At 51.2% G+C, this 15849-nt stretch overlaps 1 protein-coding gene across 4 annotated transcripts in view; it reads right to left on the reverse strand.

Moving 5' to 3' along the window:
• The window catches only part of HIVEP3 (HIVEP zinc finger 3), a 354592-nt gene extending 343362 nt beyond the window's left edge, over positions 1-11230 (reverse strand). For 2 of the 4 annotated variants that reach the window (XM_077189806.1, XM_077189803.1), the window contains exon 1: positions 9854-10440. The gene's annotated coding sequence lies outside the window, so the exon portion shown is untranslated. Of the gene's footprint in view, positions 1-9853; positions 10441-11104 lie in introns of those variants that run through there. The other 2 variants (XM_077189804.1, XM_077189805.1) reach the window with 2 other exon arrangements.
• Between the last annotated feature and the right edge of the window lie 4619 nt (positions 11231-15849).

A 15849-nucleotide genomic window follows, 5' to 3' on the forward strand; every position in this document is an offset into this window, starting at 1 on the left:
CACAAACCCCACACAAACCCCACACAAACCCCACACAAGGGACATTTCCTGCTCTAGTCCCACACAAGTCCCACACAAATGGCATTTGCAGCTCTGGTCCTACACAAGCCCCACTCAAACCCCACACAAACCCCATACAAGCGGCATTTGGGGCCGTGGTGCCACACAAACCCCACACAAATTGAATTTTCTGTTCTAGTCCAACGTAAATCCCGTATAAATGGCATTTGTTACTCTGGGTATACACAAACCCCACTCAAACCCCACACAAACAGCATTTCTTGTTCTGCTCCCACACAAATCCCACATAAACCCACTCAAACCCCATTCAAACCCCACACAAATGGCATTTGCAGCACTGGGGTCACACAAACCCCACACAAACCCGCTCAAACCCACACAAACCCCACACAAACCCCACAGAAATGGCATTTCTTGTTCTGGTCCCACACAAACCCCACTCAAACCCCACACAAATGGCACTTGCACCACTGGGGTCACACAAACCCCACACAAACCTACTCAAACCCCACAGAACTGGCATTTGCAGCTCTGGTACCACACAACCCCACACAAACCCCACACAAACCCCTCTACAACCCCACAGAAATGGCATTTGCAGCACTGGGGTCACACAAACCCCACACAAACCCCACTCAAACCCCACACAAATGGCATTTCTTGTTCAGCTCCCACACAAATCCCACACAAACCCCCACAAACCCACATAAACCCCACTCAAACCCCACACAAACCCACTCAAACTCACACAAACCCCATACAAATGGCATTTCCTACTCTGGTCCCACAGAAACCCACTCAAACCCCACTCAAACCCACTCAAACCCCACAGAACTGGCATTTGCAGCACTGGGGTCACACAAATCCACTCAAACCCCACACAAATCCCACTCAAACCCACTCAAACCCCACACAAATCCCACTCAAACCCCACACAAATCCCACTCAAACCCACTCAAACCCACACAAACCCCACATAAATCCCACTCAAACCCACACAAATCCCACTCAAATCCCACTCAAACCCACCCAAACCCCACACAAATCCCACTCAAACCCACACAAACCCACTCAAACCCCACACAAATCCCACTCAAACCCACTCAAACCCCACACAAATCCCACACAAACCCACTCAAACCCCACACAAACCCACTCAAACCCCACACAAATCCCACTCAAACCCACACAAACCCACACAAACCCCACACAAATCCCACTCAAACCCACTCAAACCCCACACAAACCCACTCAAACCCCACACAAATCCCACTCAAACCCACTCAAACCCCACACAAATCCCACACAAACCCCACACAAACCCCACACAAATCCACTCAAACCCACTCAAACCCACACAAATCCCACTCAAATCCCACTCAAACCCACACAAACCCCACACAAACCCACCCAAACCCCACATAAATCCCACTCAAACCCACACAAACCCCACATAAATCCCACTCAAACCCACACAAACCCCACACAAATGGCATTTCTTGTTCTGATCCCACTCAAACCCCACACAAATCCCACTCAAACCCACTCAAACCCCACACAAATCCCACTCAAACCCACTCAAACCCCACACAAACCCACTCAAACCCCACACAAATCCCACTCAAACCCACTCAAACCCACATAAATCCCACTCAAACCCACTCAAACCCACTCAAACCCACACAAACCCACTCAAACCCCACACAAATCCCACTCAAACCCACTCAAACCCACACAAACCCCACACAAATCCACTCAAACCCCACACAAATCCCACTCAAACCCACTCAAACCCACACAAACCCCACTCAAACCCACTCAAACCCCACACAAACCCACTCAAACCCACTCAAACCCCACACAAATGGCATTTCCTGCCAGGGAGGATCAGCCCAGGGACATTTTTGCCTCACAGACGAACCCAAACCAAACCCCAAGGTTCCTTCTCCTCCTGCCCCAAGGACAGAAATCCCAGGGACCATCTCTGCCCCAGGGAATTGTGTCCCTGGATTCCCTTCAGGGAGGGGGGAACAAAAACAATTCCCCTTCTGCAACTTAGGAACAAAACTTCCAATAGGATTTTTTGCCTCCAGCTCCTCCTGACCCCCCCAAAGCCAAATTAAATCCCACTAATGATGGATCCAGCTTAATTAGGAGTGAAATAATTTCATTTTTGCCCCAGCTGAGAAGCACCTTTTGCTCTCACCATCAACCTAAACAGGTTCAACACCCCAAAAATCCCAATTTGTTTGGCTAAAACAGCGATATCTTTATAATTACCTGATTTATTTGTTAAAATCTGCAGTTCTTGCTCTCCTGACCCCCCCATGCCCCTCCTCTAACCCATAAATATTTCCCTTCCTTCCCCTTCCAGCTACCAGATTTTTGTTATTCCCTGCACAGAATTCCTCTCCAATTAATTAATCCAAGTTATAATCAATCAAATATCACCGTGTGGTTTTGGGGACATTCCTGTTGCACAGGAGAATTCCTTCTTTACCCCAAATTCCCTGCAGCAAGGAGGGTTTTGGGGTTGTTTTTTCAGGAAAAATCCAACCAAACTGCTTTGGAACCCTTCAAAACAAAACAAGTTGTTTGTCTCGGCAATTTGCACTCTCCCATGAAATTCCCTCTGATGCCAGAAGTACAGGAAACAAAAAGAAAATTCAAAATATGAGCCCAAGCTACCAAGTCTGGGGTGAAATGGATGGACTCTGAAAAGCAACACAGAGGCAGGTAAAGGACAGAGAGATGAGGATAAATTTATTTTTGTGGATTAAAACACAAAAGGGAATTGGCTGGGGAGGACTGGAAATGCTGGAATGTTTTGGGGGGATGGTTGGGGGTTACAGGGATGGGGATGGTGCAGCTGAGCCTTTCCCAAGAACCTGCTCTTCTGCACATAAAATTCCACCTAAAATCCAATTTTGGTTATTTCAAACCTCCTGGACTTTTTGTTTGGGTTGGACTCGATGGTCTTGAAGGTCTCTTCCAACCTGGTCATTCTGTAAATTCTGTGGATTTTCAATCCATCCACCAGGAACAAATCCATGCAGGAGCACCCAAGGGGTTATAAAAGCTGCTTTAGTTCTCGAGGCAGCTAAAAAAGCAGCAGAGAAGTTTTGTTTGGGTCTGAGGTGCTTTTCCAAGGCCCCTGAGCTCACCCCTGACATCACCAGGGGCTTTTCTCATCCCTCCCTTCCTCAGTGCTCAGTTCTGGGCTCGCTGATCCCAGAGCTTCCCTGCTTACATCAGGATTTGCTCACTGCTGGGTTGGGATTCCTGCAGCCCCCAAAGGCCCAAATCCCATCCCTGAGGCAGCAGCAGCAGCGCTGGAGCGTTCCCCCAGGGAGGCAGGAGATGATCCAGCCATCCATGGGCAGCTCCTCCCCTGGATTTTATTGTCCCAGCTCCTTCCCAAGGTCCCACAGGGAGAAAAGATTGTGCAGCACTGAAATCTGGGCTCCTCCAGGGGTGGAAAATGAGCTGGAAGGGCTGGAGTCCCATAAGATCCTTCTGTAGGATCCTCCTGTGGGATCCTCCTGTGGCAGGAGATGATCCAGCCACCCATGGGCTGCTCCTCCCCTGGATTTTATTGTCCCAGCTCCTTCCCAAGGTCCCACAGAGAAGCCAGGGAGGGACAGATTGTGCAGCACTGAAATCTGGGCTGCTCCAGGACTGGGAATTCCGCTGGAATCCCACGGGATCCTCCTGTGGGACCCTCCTGTCCCAGCTGCCGGGAGTGGGGTCAGGGCCTCGTGGGACACAGAGCACGTCCAGGCTGGGAGCAGCTCCTGGGGACCATCCCAGCAGCAATTCCCAGGGCTCCCTGGGGATTCCAGCAGCACCCAGAGCCCCCAAGAGCCCAGACTGCCCCAGCCTGGTTAAACGATCCCATTATTCCATTCCAGGTGCAACATTCCCCCTGAAACAGCTCCAATCCCCCTGAGCACCCACAGCCCTGTGGCTTCTCAAACCCCCTTTGGCTCCACAGCAAAATCTGCTTCCCTACAGCATTCTCCAGAGCCTGCCCAGCAAATAATGATCTAAAATCCAAAAACAACCCCAAAACCTCAGCCAGGGCTGCTGTCTGCAGTTGGGGCTTAGAGTCAGAACTTATTATTTGTATTTTCAATCTGCCAGGGACTCCCACTGAGAGCTCGGCCAGGAGGCTCCCCCTCCTCCCTCCTCCCCGTTTCCCACACAGGAGGAAAAGTAAAGATGCAGAAAGGTTAAAAAGGAACAAAAAAGGCCACGCTGGTCCCCCTCCCACAGCAGCAAGAGCAAATCCCTGACTTAAGGAGCTGCAACGTTTCCATTCTTGGCATGAAAAAGTTTCAGAGCTTTTTAAAGAACTAAAGGGACAGATGTGGCCTGTGGATCCTGAGAGCCCTGCTGCAGGAAGGGCAGGAATGTGGTGAAAATGAGTAAGTATGGGTCAGGAATACGGGTAAAAATGGGCAAATAGGGGTCAGGAATAGGAGTAAAAATGGGTAAATATTAAATGAGAGCATGGGTAAATATGGGTCAGAAATAGGGATAAAAATGGGTTAATATGGATCAAGAGTATGGGTGAATATGGGTCAGGAATAGGGGTAAAAATGGCTCAGAAATATGGGTAAATATGAGTAAAAATGGGTAAATATGGGTCAGAAATATGGGTAAAAATGGGTTCAAAATATGGGTCAAGAATATAGAGAAATATGGGTAAATATGGGTCAGGAATAGGGGGAAATATGGGTAAATATGGGTCAGGAATAGGGGGAAATATGGGTAAATATGGTTCAAGTCTATGGGTAAACAAGGGTCCAAAACATGGCTAAATATGGGCAGCAAGCACCAGCCCTTTAAGTTATTTTGGAAAATCCTCTTCAGGTATCACCATGCACCTTTAAACAGGGAAATAAATCAGGGAGTTGGGCTCACCATTCCCATGCTATCCCACATTATTCCCGTGCTATCCCACGTTATTCCCATGCTATCCCACAATATCCCCATTTTACCCCACATTATTCCTGTGCTGCCTTGTGTTATTCTCATGCTGTCCCACATTATTTCCATCCTATCCCATGTCGTTCCCATGCTAGCCCATGTTATTTCCATTCTATCCCAGATTATTCCCATGCTATCCCACATTCTTCCTATGTTATCTCACATTATTCCCATGCTATCCCAAGTTATTGCCGTGCTATCTGACATTATTCCCATCCTATTCCACATTATTCCCATCCCATCCCACATTATTCCCATGTTATCCCCATCCTATCCCACATTATTCCCATGTTATCCCATGTTATCCCCATCCTATTCCACATTATTCCCATGCTATCCCAGGTTATTCCCATGTTATCCCATGTTATTCCCATGTTATCCCATGTTATTCTCATCCTATTCTACATTATTCCCATGTTATCCCATATTATTCCCATCCTATCCCACATTATTCCCATCCTATCCCACACCATTCCTGTGCTATTCCATGCTATTCCCAGGCTATCCCACAATATTCCCATTTTATCCCACATTATTCCCGTGCTATCCCCATCCTATTCCACATTATTCCCATGTTATCCCATGTTATTCCCATGCTATTCCCATCCTATCCCACATTATTCCCATCCTATCCCACATTATTCCCATCCTATCCCACACCATTCCTGTGCTATTCCATGCTATTCCCAGGCTATCCCACAATATTCCCGTTTTATCCCACATTATTCCCGTGCTATCCCACATTTTCCACCTGTGTGATCTGAGTCAGCAGCAGAGATTGAGTGGACATAGAGAAAAAAGATGTTTTTAACCCCAGAGTGATGCAGATTGGTTTGTGCTCCCAGCAGATCCCCTGCTGCCGGCCCTATGAGAAATGAGGGGTTCAGGGGAGTTCCTGTTCTCCTGCTCATCCCTCCCTCACCAGCTCCACATCCTGAGCGCAGAGAAAATCCTGGGAATTTTATCCAGGTGGAAATGCAGGATTAGAGTGCACCTGAGGAAGAGGAAGAGGAAGAGGAGGCGGAGGAGGGGGAGGAAGAAGAGGAGGCTGCTCAGCGCTCTGACCCCGGCTCCCCCAGGGCTCCATAAAACCCTTTGGCCCATCAGCTGCTCTCTGATTTCCCAGGAAATCTCCCCATTCCCATGGAGCTGCCATTCCCAGGAACAGCCAAGAGATGCTGGAGAGACCTTTGGAGGCCCTGGCTTGGAGTGCTGGGAGTGTTTACAGGAGTTTTACGACTCTTTCAAGGAAAATAATGACCAGAATCCTTTCCAGGGCCAGATGAGCTGGGCTGCAGTGCCTGGGACAAAACCAGTTTTATTTCTCTTTCTCAGTGGGGGTGGAATTACAGAAGTCATGGGGACGCAGGGCCACAAATTCCCACTGGTCCTCAGGTGTCACAGAGGCCTCAGAGCAGCTCCTGGCAGGGCTCAGGTGCCACCACCTGTGCTGAGAAGAACCCTGGGACAAAAACAGCTTCATTGCCCTTTCTCAGTGGGGGTGAAATCATAAAAATCCTAAAGATGCAGGGCCAGCAAGTCACACTTGGTGGCCTCAGTGTCACAGAGGCCTCAGAGCAGGGCCCAGCAGGGCTCAGGTGCCACCAGCTGGGCTGAGAGCTCTGGGACAAACCCCTCGGTGTCCTGCCCCAATGGCTGGACCAGGTTTGGGTTGTGCATGAAGATGTTCATGGCCCCAGAGGCAGCACAGAAACCCAGACTCAATGTAGGAGATGCTTTAATAGGGAAACTCCAACTTCCATATGGGAAACTCCAACTTCCATATGGGAAACTCCAACTTCCATAGGGGAAACACCAACGTCCATAGGGGAAATGCCACCTTCCATAAGGAAAACATCTCCATAGGGAAAACACCACCTTCCATAGGGGAAATGCTACCTTCCATAGGGGAAACACCAAAGTCCATAGGGGAAACATCTCCATAGGAAAATACCAACTCCCATAGAGGAAACACCACCATCCATAGGGGAAATACCAAAGTCCATAGGGGAAATACAAACTTCCATAGGGGAAATGCCACCTTCCATAAGGAAAACATCTCCATAGGGAAAACACCACCTTCCATAGGGGAAATGTCACCTTCCATAGGGGAAACACCAAAGTCCATAGGGGAAACATCTCCATAGGAAAATACCAACTCCCATAGAGGAAACACCAACATCCATAGGGGAAACACCAACTTCTGTAGGGAAAACATCACCTTCCATAGGGGAAATACCAACGTCCATAGGGGAAACACCAATGTCCATAGGGAAATACCAACTCCCATAGAGAAAACACTGACTTACATAAGTGAAACACCAACTTACAAAGGGGAAATATCAACATCCATAGGGGAAATACAAACTTCCATAGGTGAAATGCCACCTTCCATAAGGAAAACATCTCCATAGGGGAAACACCACCTTCCATAGGGGAAACACCAACTTCCATAGGGGAAACACCACCTTCCACAGGGGAAATACCAAATTCCATAGGGGAAATACCAACGTCCATAGGAGAAATGCCAGTGTTCATAGGGGAAACACCACCTTCCGTAGGGGAAATACCAAAGTCCATAGGGGAAACATCTCCACAGGGAAATACCAACTGCCATAGAGAAAACACCAACATCCATAAGTGAAATGCCAGCTTACAAAGGGGAAATACCAACATCCATAGGGGAAATACAAACTTCTGTAGGGAAAACATCACTTCCATAGGGGAAATGCCACCTTCCATATGGGAGATACCAATGTCCATAGGGAAAACACCAACTTCCATAGAGAAAACACCAATGTCCATAGGGGAAATACCAATGTCCATAGGGGAAACACCACTTTCCATAGGGGAAATACCAAATTCCATGGGGGAAACACCAACATCCATAGGGGAAATACAAACTTCCATAGGCGAAATGCCACCTTCCATAAGGAAAACGTCTCCATAGGGAAAACACCACCTTCCATAGGAAGAGCACCTTCCATCCTCCCCCCCTCAGCCGCCACTCACTCGGGCTTTCTTCTCATCCCAAAGGTTTCCCTGAGCACAGCGAGTGCTGGGTGTGGGGAGGAGCAGCACACGGCACTGCCGGGACAGATCCGAGCGCTCCAGCTGAGCCAGAGGGGGAGGGAACAGAGCCAGACCCCCCCCCCCCATGCTCTGGTACAGCTCAGAGGATTTGCAACCACCAAAAGAAAAAAATTTAAAAAGTAGCATTGGGCAAACTCCGTTACTGGCACGGCGAGAAGTGAATCCTGCAGGAGCAGCAGCTGCCTCGGCACATGGAACACGAGGTTTTGGGGAAAATCCATGTTCTCGCATCCCAAAGCCCGAGGCTGGGGCTTTCCAGCAGCCATCAGCACCTGGATTTGTCTCCCAGAGCAGCAGGGCAGGGGACACAAGGTGCTGCTGGCCCTCACCCAGCCCAGACCAGGAGCAGAGGAAGATTCCCATCCTGCTGCCTCCAGAACACATTTTAATCCTATTTTCCTGCACACACACCCCATATCAAATTCTTAATTAAAAATCATCTGCTTTTGGAATGGGGGAGGGATGGACAGACCAGGCTGCACATTGAGTTTTGGGTACTTTTCCTCTGTCAGGTCAGACATTCCCAAGTTCTCTCTGGAGGAAGCTTCCAGGGGCTGTTTATATAAAATAAATATTTTGTTTCACGTGCTGCCCACCCTCAGCTCGCACAACTCATCGGGGGAAACTTTTCTTGCAGATCCTTTCCTGAACGCTCAAGCAAAACCCCTGCAAATATCCTGCGTGCACAGCCAGAACAGAAACATGTAACACTTAAACACGCCGAAATATAAATACAAACTTCCAGACAAAGGGCTAATCCCTGCCCCCGGAGGCTCCCACAGCCAGGGGAGCCCGATCATCCCAAGGAGGGCTGGATTTGGCCCTTGGAGAGGCCACTGCAGTCCCTGCTGCAAGCCCGGGCTTGGGAACACGGCACAAAACCCAGCCAGAGCCGCGGGCAGGTACCGCAAGGGGCTGCGGATGCCTCCACCTGCCTCCGACAGCGGGAAAAACTCGGGCTTCCAAAGGACAAACTGATCCCCGAACGCCACAGCCGAGTAAAACCGAGCGGGAGGAGGAAAAAACCCCAACCGCAGCGCTTTGTGCAGGGACCCAGGCACCAGCAGGGACCCGGCTGCTGAAACCAGCCTCGGACTCTCATTCGATTTGTTTAATTTGGGGATTTCTCTCCGCGCTGGAGCATCGGGGAGCAGCCGCAGGGATGGAAGCGGCGCAGGCCCCGGGCTCGGCTCCGGCAGGACGCGGCTGTCCCCGGAGCAACACGTCCCCAGCCCGTGTCCCTCCGCACGCCCCTGGCCGGCTGGCACGTCCCTGTCACACCCCGCGATCGCCTCCCACCGCCCCCGGCGCTGCCTCCCACCAGCCAGCGCCAATTCATCGCCTCCTCCTCCTCCTCCTCCACCTCCTCCTCCTCCTCCTCCTCCCCGCACGGTGGGAGAAAATGAAGTTGCTGTCAAGCGACGATAAATTCATGCGACAGCCAGGGCTAATTAAGCGGCAAAGTAGCTGCGAGCGTGGCGGGGCCGCGGCTCCGGGCTGGGCTCGGTGACAGCGCCGGGCTCGGGGCGCTCGCCCAGCGCCGAGGTGGCCGCGGCCACCCCCGGTGGGGACGCGGGGACGCCGAGCTGGCACCTCTGGGGAGGAAAAATGGAATCTGGGCGGCCGGCTGGGCACCCGCAGCCAGCCAGGGAGGGAGGGAAGGAAGGAAGGAAGGGCGAGAAAAAATCCCAAAGATCCACGCAGAGAACAACAGCAAAAAAATAGCGACAAAAGCCCCCGTGCCTACCTTTGCCGGGGGCCAGCGGGCAGATCCCGGAGCGCTTGGGGTCGGTGGCTGTTCCCTTCTTTATGAAATGTTCGGCTCAGCCGGTGCTATTTGCATTCTTTCATTAGCACCTGTTTCAAGTAAGGAAGGAGAAAGCTCATTGCGAGATCAGCTTCCTCTCCGAATAAATTATTTAAAAATTAAAAAAAAAAAAAAAATAGACAGATGCACGCTGCCAAATAATAATAACGCTAATAAAAATCAAAAAAATACCACATGGATATTAAAGCCCAAAGTAGGCAGTTTAATAATGGGAGGTCTTGCAGGTTGTGAGCATGCTCCAGCCGGAACAAATCCTTCCTCTGTTATTCCTCTGAATAAAAATAAACCACGATCAAGAAACCCAAACGGAAGCTTCCTCCTAGAATCCCTGCTGCTGAAAAATATGTAATAAATTCAGCCCGAAGACGCAGACTCTAATCAGCAGCTGTTTTCTGGATCCAAAGCCAGCCAAAGCCTCTCTTGTCTTTTCCCACTATGAGTCGAGGCCTTTTTGAAAAGGGTTTTAACCTTTTAAAGACACAGCGCACCAATTATCACTTCTGGAGGACTGTCACTCACGGCGCAGGGAAATTAATAAAGCGACAGCGGTGGCACAGTCGGAGCACGGGGAGGTGTGGTTTGCCCTCCCAGGGTTGCCTCGGGAATATTATTGTATGATTATTATTTTTAATCGGACCCCCTCCCCTTCGGGGAAATAATAATAATAATAAAGTGCGAACTCGCCAGCCAGCTCCGGGATAAATGCAAAGTCATTATAAAAAGGAGCAGCTGCTGGATGCCATTCCCGGAGTTCTGCCGTGGTTCCTTAGTGGGGTTAAATTTGTTGCGAGTGAATTTTTCGGGATTAACAGCTTCCAGCCCGGCCGGAGCTGGGAGAGGGTTAACGCCAGGCACAGAGCGGCTCTGTCAAGTGCTTCCCATCAAACTGAGGACCAGGCTGCGAAGTTTGAACCGAGCAGCTCTGGCACAGCAGCCCCGCGTCCTTCCAGGGCTGGCATTCCGGGTTTTTACCAAACCCCACCGAACCCCCCCCCAAAAAAAGTTCATCCCTCGGCCAAGCAGCGCCGGTGGCCCCGTGCGTGGCACAGCTCTGGGGACAGCGCCGAGCCATCAGCTCGGGGGGGACACAGGACACATCCCCCCAAAGCTGCGCGTCCCCAGGCCCCAGGGCAGCGTCCCCCGGCCGTGGTGCCGCCGTGCCCGGCCCACCTGGCTGGCGGTGGCATCCTCCTGCTCAGCGCTCGGGGCCATCCCCGGGGTGCTGCGGCTCCTCCGGCCGCGCTCGCCTCCGGCCGGGCTGTGCGCAGCCCCCGGCATGCGAGCGGCGGCTCCCCCGCCCTCTCCCCCTCCTCCTCCTCCTCCTCCTCCTCCTGCTGCTGAAAATCATCATATTTCATGTGTGGCTGCTCCAGCCCCGCCAATTGGCCGGGCACCGGCGGGCGGAAATGTCAGCGGCAGCGCAGCATCGCTGCGCCCCCCGGGAGCACCCGCGGCTGCGAGCCCTGCCAGGGCGGGGAGAAGGGATTTGGGCGCTCGCCGAGGGTTCTCTGCCCCTCCGGCTGCGCTCCGGAGGGATGGAGCTGGCAGCAGCTTGACCTTGAGCCGCGCGGGTGCGGTGGCTGCCGGCGAGCAGCGTTTTCCTCACCCGGGGCGAGCCGGCACATCTGCCCCGCTCCGGGAGCCGCTGCTCGGCACTGAGCGGTGCCGGGGCTGCTCCGAGGGGTGAGCGCTGAGAAACGGAGCTTCCCTGGCTTTCCACCCATTTCCAAGGCATCTGTTTGCAGCTTGCTCCTTACTTCCAGAGCTTTCTAACAAGATCTGTGTCAGTATTTTCTTTATCTTTTCAATAGATGGGATTTGGAAATTGGGGCTTGCCTGAAGTTCCCCTGGAAGTGTCCAAGGCCAGGCTGGACGGGGATTGGAGCATCCTGGGACAGTGGAAGGTGTCCCTGCCCAAGGGATGGAACAGGATGGGGCTTGAAGGTCCCTCCCAACCCAAACCAGTCTGGGATTCTGTGATTCCAGCCCCAGCTCAAGTGGGAAGACAACCCAAGACTTCTCCTCATCTGATCATTTTCCTTCTCCACGCATGTGAGGAAAACGAAAATAAATCCAAAACTCCTTTGGAAGTGAAGCAATGGAATGACAGAATGGAATATTCCTGAGGAAAACCTGCAGGCATCTACCTGCCCTGCAAACACCTGCAAATGGAAAGGGAACACATGCAGGGACAATGGGAAATGTTCTCCTGAGGAACAACAGAGCCACCTCTGCCTGCTGGGCTCTCCAGGAGTGCAAGGAACAGGGGGAGCACGAGAGCCAAAAGCCAACTTTTATTTCCTGGCTGCTTATACAAGGATAAAAAAAAAAAATGCCTTGTCACAGAAACTAAAGATTTCAGCTTAGGGAACCTGAAGTTCTCTGCTGATTGGGAGAAAACTCTGTGGGAAATGGGCAACAGATTGGATGGAGGACTGGAAGCTCCAGAGCTTCCTTGTGTGGCCACGGGAGAACAGCCTGGAGCCCAAAGCTCATCAGCAGCTGGATCCTCCTGCAGGGGAGCCTGGTGGTCACCACTGCCACCATCCCCAGTGTCCCCCAGGGCCAGGCAGTGCTGTGGCACAGCAGAGCCCATCACCACTGTGTGTCACTGTAGGCATTGAAACCAGAGCGCAGAAAGGAGGGAATCGGGCTGCTGAGCAAAAACAGCCCCAAATGAGCAAAAAACAACCTCAATGAGCAAAAAACACAACCCCAATGAGCAAAAAACAACCTCACCGAGGAAAAACAACCCCAGTGAGCAAAAACACAACCCCAATGAGCAAAAAACAACCTCACCGAGGAAAAACAACCCCAAATGAGCAAAAAACAACCTCACTGAGCAAAAAACAACCCCAAATGAGCAAAAAACACCCCATGAGCAAAAAGCAACCTCACTGAGCAAAAAACAACCCCAATGAGCAAAAAACAACCCCAATGAGCAAAAAACAACCTCACTGAGCAAAAAACAACCCCAATGAGCAAAAAACAACCCCAATGAGCAAAAAACACCCCATGAGCAAAAAACAACCCCAATGAGCAAAAAACAACCTCACTGAGCAAAAACAACCCCAATGAGCAAAAAACCACCCCAATGAGCAAAAAACAACCTTACTGAGCAAAAACAACCTCACTGAGCAAAAACAACCCCAATGAGCACAAAACAACCTCACTGAGCAAAAAACCAATCTCAATAAGCAGAAAACAACCCCAAATGAGTAAAAACCAACCTCACTGAGCAAAAACAACCTCAAATGAGCAAAAAACCACCCCAATGAGCAAAAAACACCCCATGAGCAAAACACACCCCAAATGAGCAAAAAACAACCTCACTGAGCAAAAATCAATCTCAATAAGCACAAAACAACCTCACTGAACAAAAAACAACCCCAATGAGCAAAAAACAACCTCACTGAGGAAAAACAACCCCAATGAGCAAAAACCAATCTCAATAAGCACAAAACAACCTCACTGAGCAAAAAAAAAATACCCAACGAGCAAAAACCAACCTCACTGAGGAAAAACCAACCTCACTGGCAAAAACAACCTCAATGAGCAAAACCCAACATCACTGAGCAAACCAAAAGCCCTCCAGAGCTCTTCACGCTGCTCTTCCTCTCCCAGATTCCAAGAGGAATTCCAAAACCAGGCATTCCATCATCCACCCCAGCCCGGGCTCCACTGATGGTCTGAGGGTGCGCAAGGTGCCAGGCACCATCCAGGAGAACCTGGGGGGACTGGTGGAGATACTGGGGTGGCTTCACCACATTGGCATCACCACATTGGCATCAGGCTCCCACCAGTGGCACCCACGGGGGCCCAGATCCCCAGGTGCCACCAGGCTGTGCCACCCAGGCCTTGGTGGCATTTGGGAGCCTCAATTCCCGCAGCCACAAGTGACAAAAAGAGCTGTGGGAGTTTGTGGAAATGTCACAAGGTGGCATCTGAACCCTGAATGGCTGCTGGGAAAAGCAGAGTGACCCTCAGCCCATAACTGGGCAACCAGAGTGACCATCAGCCCACAAGTGGGCAACCAGAGTGACCATCACCTCATAACTGGGCAACCAGAGTGACCATCAGCCCAAAACTGGGCAGAGTGACCATCAGCCCATAACTGGGCAACCAGAGTGACCATCACCTCATAAATGGGGAACCAGACTGACTGCCCATCTCCAGGGTGATCATTGATCCCTCATCCCAGGGTGATCATTGATCCCTCATCCCAGGATGATCATTGATCCCTCATCCCAGGCTGATCATTGATCCCTCATCCCAGGCTGATCACTGATCCCTCATCCCAGGGTGATCACTGATCCCTCATCCCAGGGTGATCATTGATCCCCCATCTCCAGGATGATCATTGATCCCTCATCCCAGGCTGATCATTGATCCCTGATCTCCAGGCTGATCATTGATCCCCCATCTCCAGGGTGATCACTGATCCCTCATCCCAGGCTGATCACTGATCCCTCATCCCAGGCTGATCATTGATCCCTCATCCCAGGGTGATCATTGATTCCCATCTCCAGGGTGATCATTGATCTTTCATCCCAGGATGATCACTGATCCCTCATCCCAGGGCGATCATTGATCCCTGATCTCCAGGGTGATCATTGATCCCTGATCTCCAGAGTGATCATTGATCCCTCATCCCAGGGTGATCATTGATCCCTCATCCCAGGGTGATCATTGATCCCCCATCTCCTCTGTCTCCCCTCTGACCCTGCTGCTGCTCAGGGCAGGTTCTGGGGCTCTCCAGCTCCCAGTGGCACCAGGGGTTTGGGTGGTCCCAGCTGGCAGGAGAGGAGAGAGGAGAGGAAGGAATCATTCCCAAGGAGGAGAGGAGAGGAGAGGAGAGGAGAGGAGAGGAGAGGAGAGGAGAGGAGAGGAGAGGAGAGGAGAGGAGAGGAGAGGAGAGGAGAGGAGAGGAGAGGAGAGGAGAGGAGAGGAGAGGAGAGGAGAGGAGAGGAGAGGAGAGGAGAGGAGAGGAGAGGAGAGGAGAGGAGAGGAGAGGAGAGGAGAGGAGAGGAGAGGAGAGGAGAGGAGAGGAGAGGAAGGAATCATTCCCAAAGAGGAGAGGAAGGAATCATTCCCAAGGAGGAGAGGAAGGAATCATTCCCAAAGAGGAGAGGAAGGAATCATTCCCAGGGAGGAGAGGAGAGGAAGGAATCATTCCCAGGGAGGAGAGAACAGGAAGGAATCATTCCCAGAGAGGAGAGGAGAGGAAGGACTCATTCCCAAAGAGGAGAGGAAGGAATCATTCCCAAAGAGGAGAGGAAGGAATCATTCCCAGAGAGGAGAGGAGAGGAAGGAATCATTCCCAAAGAGGAGAGGAGAGGAAGGACTCATTCCCCAGGAATGATTTCTCGAGGTCTGACACCAATATTTGAAGTTTGGTGCATCCCACCACGATTCTACTCCACTCCCAGCCCCAGGATGGGCCTTGCTCATGGCTTGGGTTCCCCTCCCTTTATCCAAACCCTGTCCTCAGCCAGGCTCTCTAATTCCTGCACTTTCCCCCTGCAGCATCCCCATTAAACCAACCACAGACACCAACCTCAAACCATTCCGAGCAGGAAGCGGCGTAATCTGCCGTGCATTAAAGGTCTAAAAAAACCCTGCTAATGTTCCAGGAGCCTCAAGCTGTTAAGCCAGTGCTTAACTCTGGTCATTCACCAGGAAGCCTCTCCCGTGGCACAGCCACTGAGTTGTTTTCATTTTCTAATAACGAGCACGTGACCCCGGCATTTAATGAGTTCCCGAAATAACCCGAACCAAAGGCAAAATCTGAGAGGTTTGGCTGCCCAGGGAGGGGGGAAAAATTCATAAAAATTCATAATTAAAATAGTGAATGGGCAGAGGAATGAAATAAAGGCCGGGGGTGAGTATAAAATCATTTAGGTGGAGCAGGGAGG

This window comes from Agelaius phoeniceus, chromosome 22, assembly GCF_051311805.1.
Source record: "Agelaius phoeniceus isolate bAgePho1 chromosome 22, bAgePho1.hap1, whole genome shotgun sequence".
Taxonomy (NCBI): Eukaryota; Metazoa; Chordata; class Aves; order Passeriformes; family Icteridae; genus Agelaius; species Agelaius phoeniceus.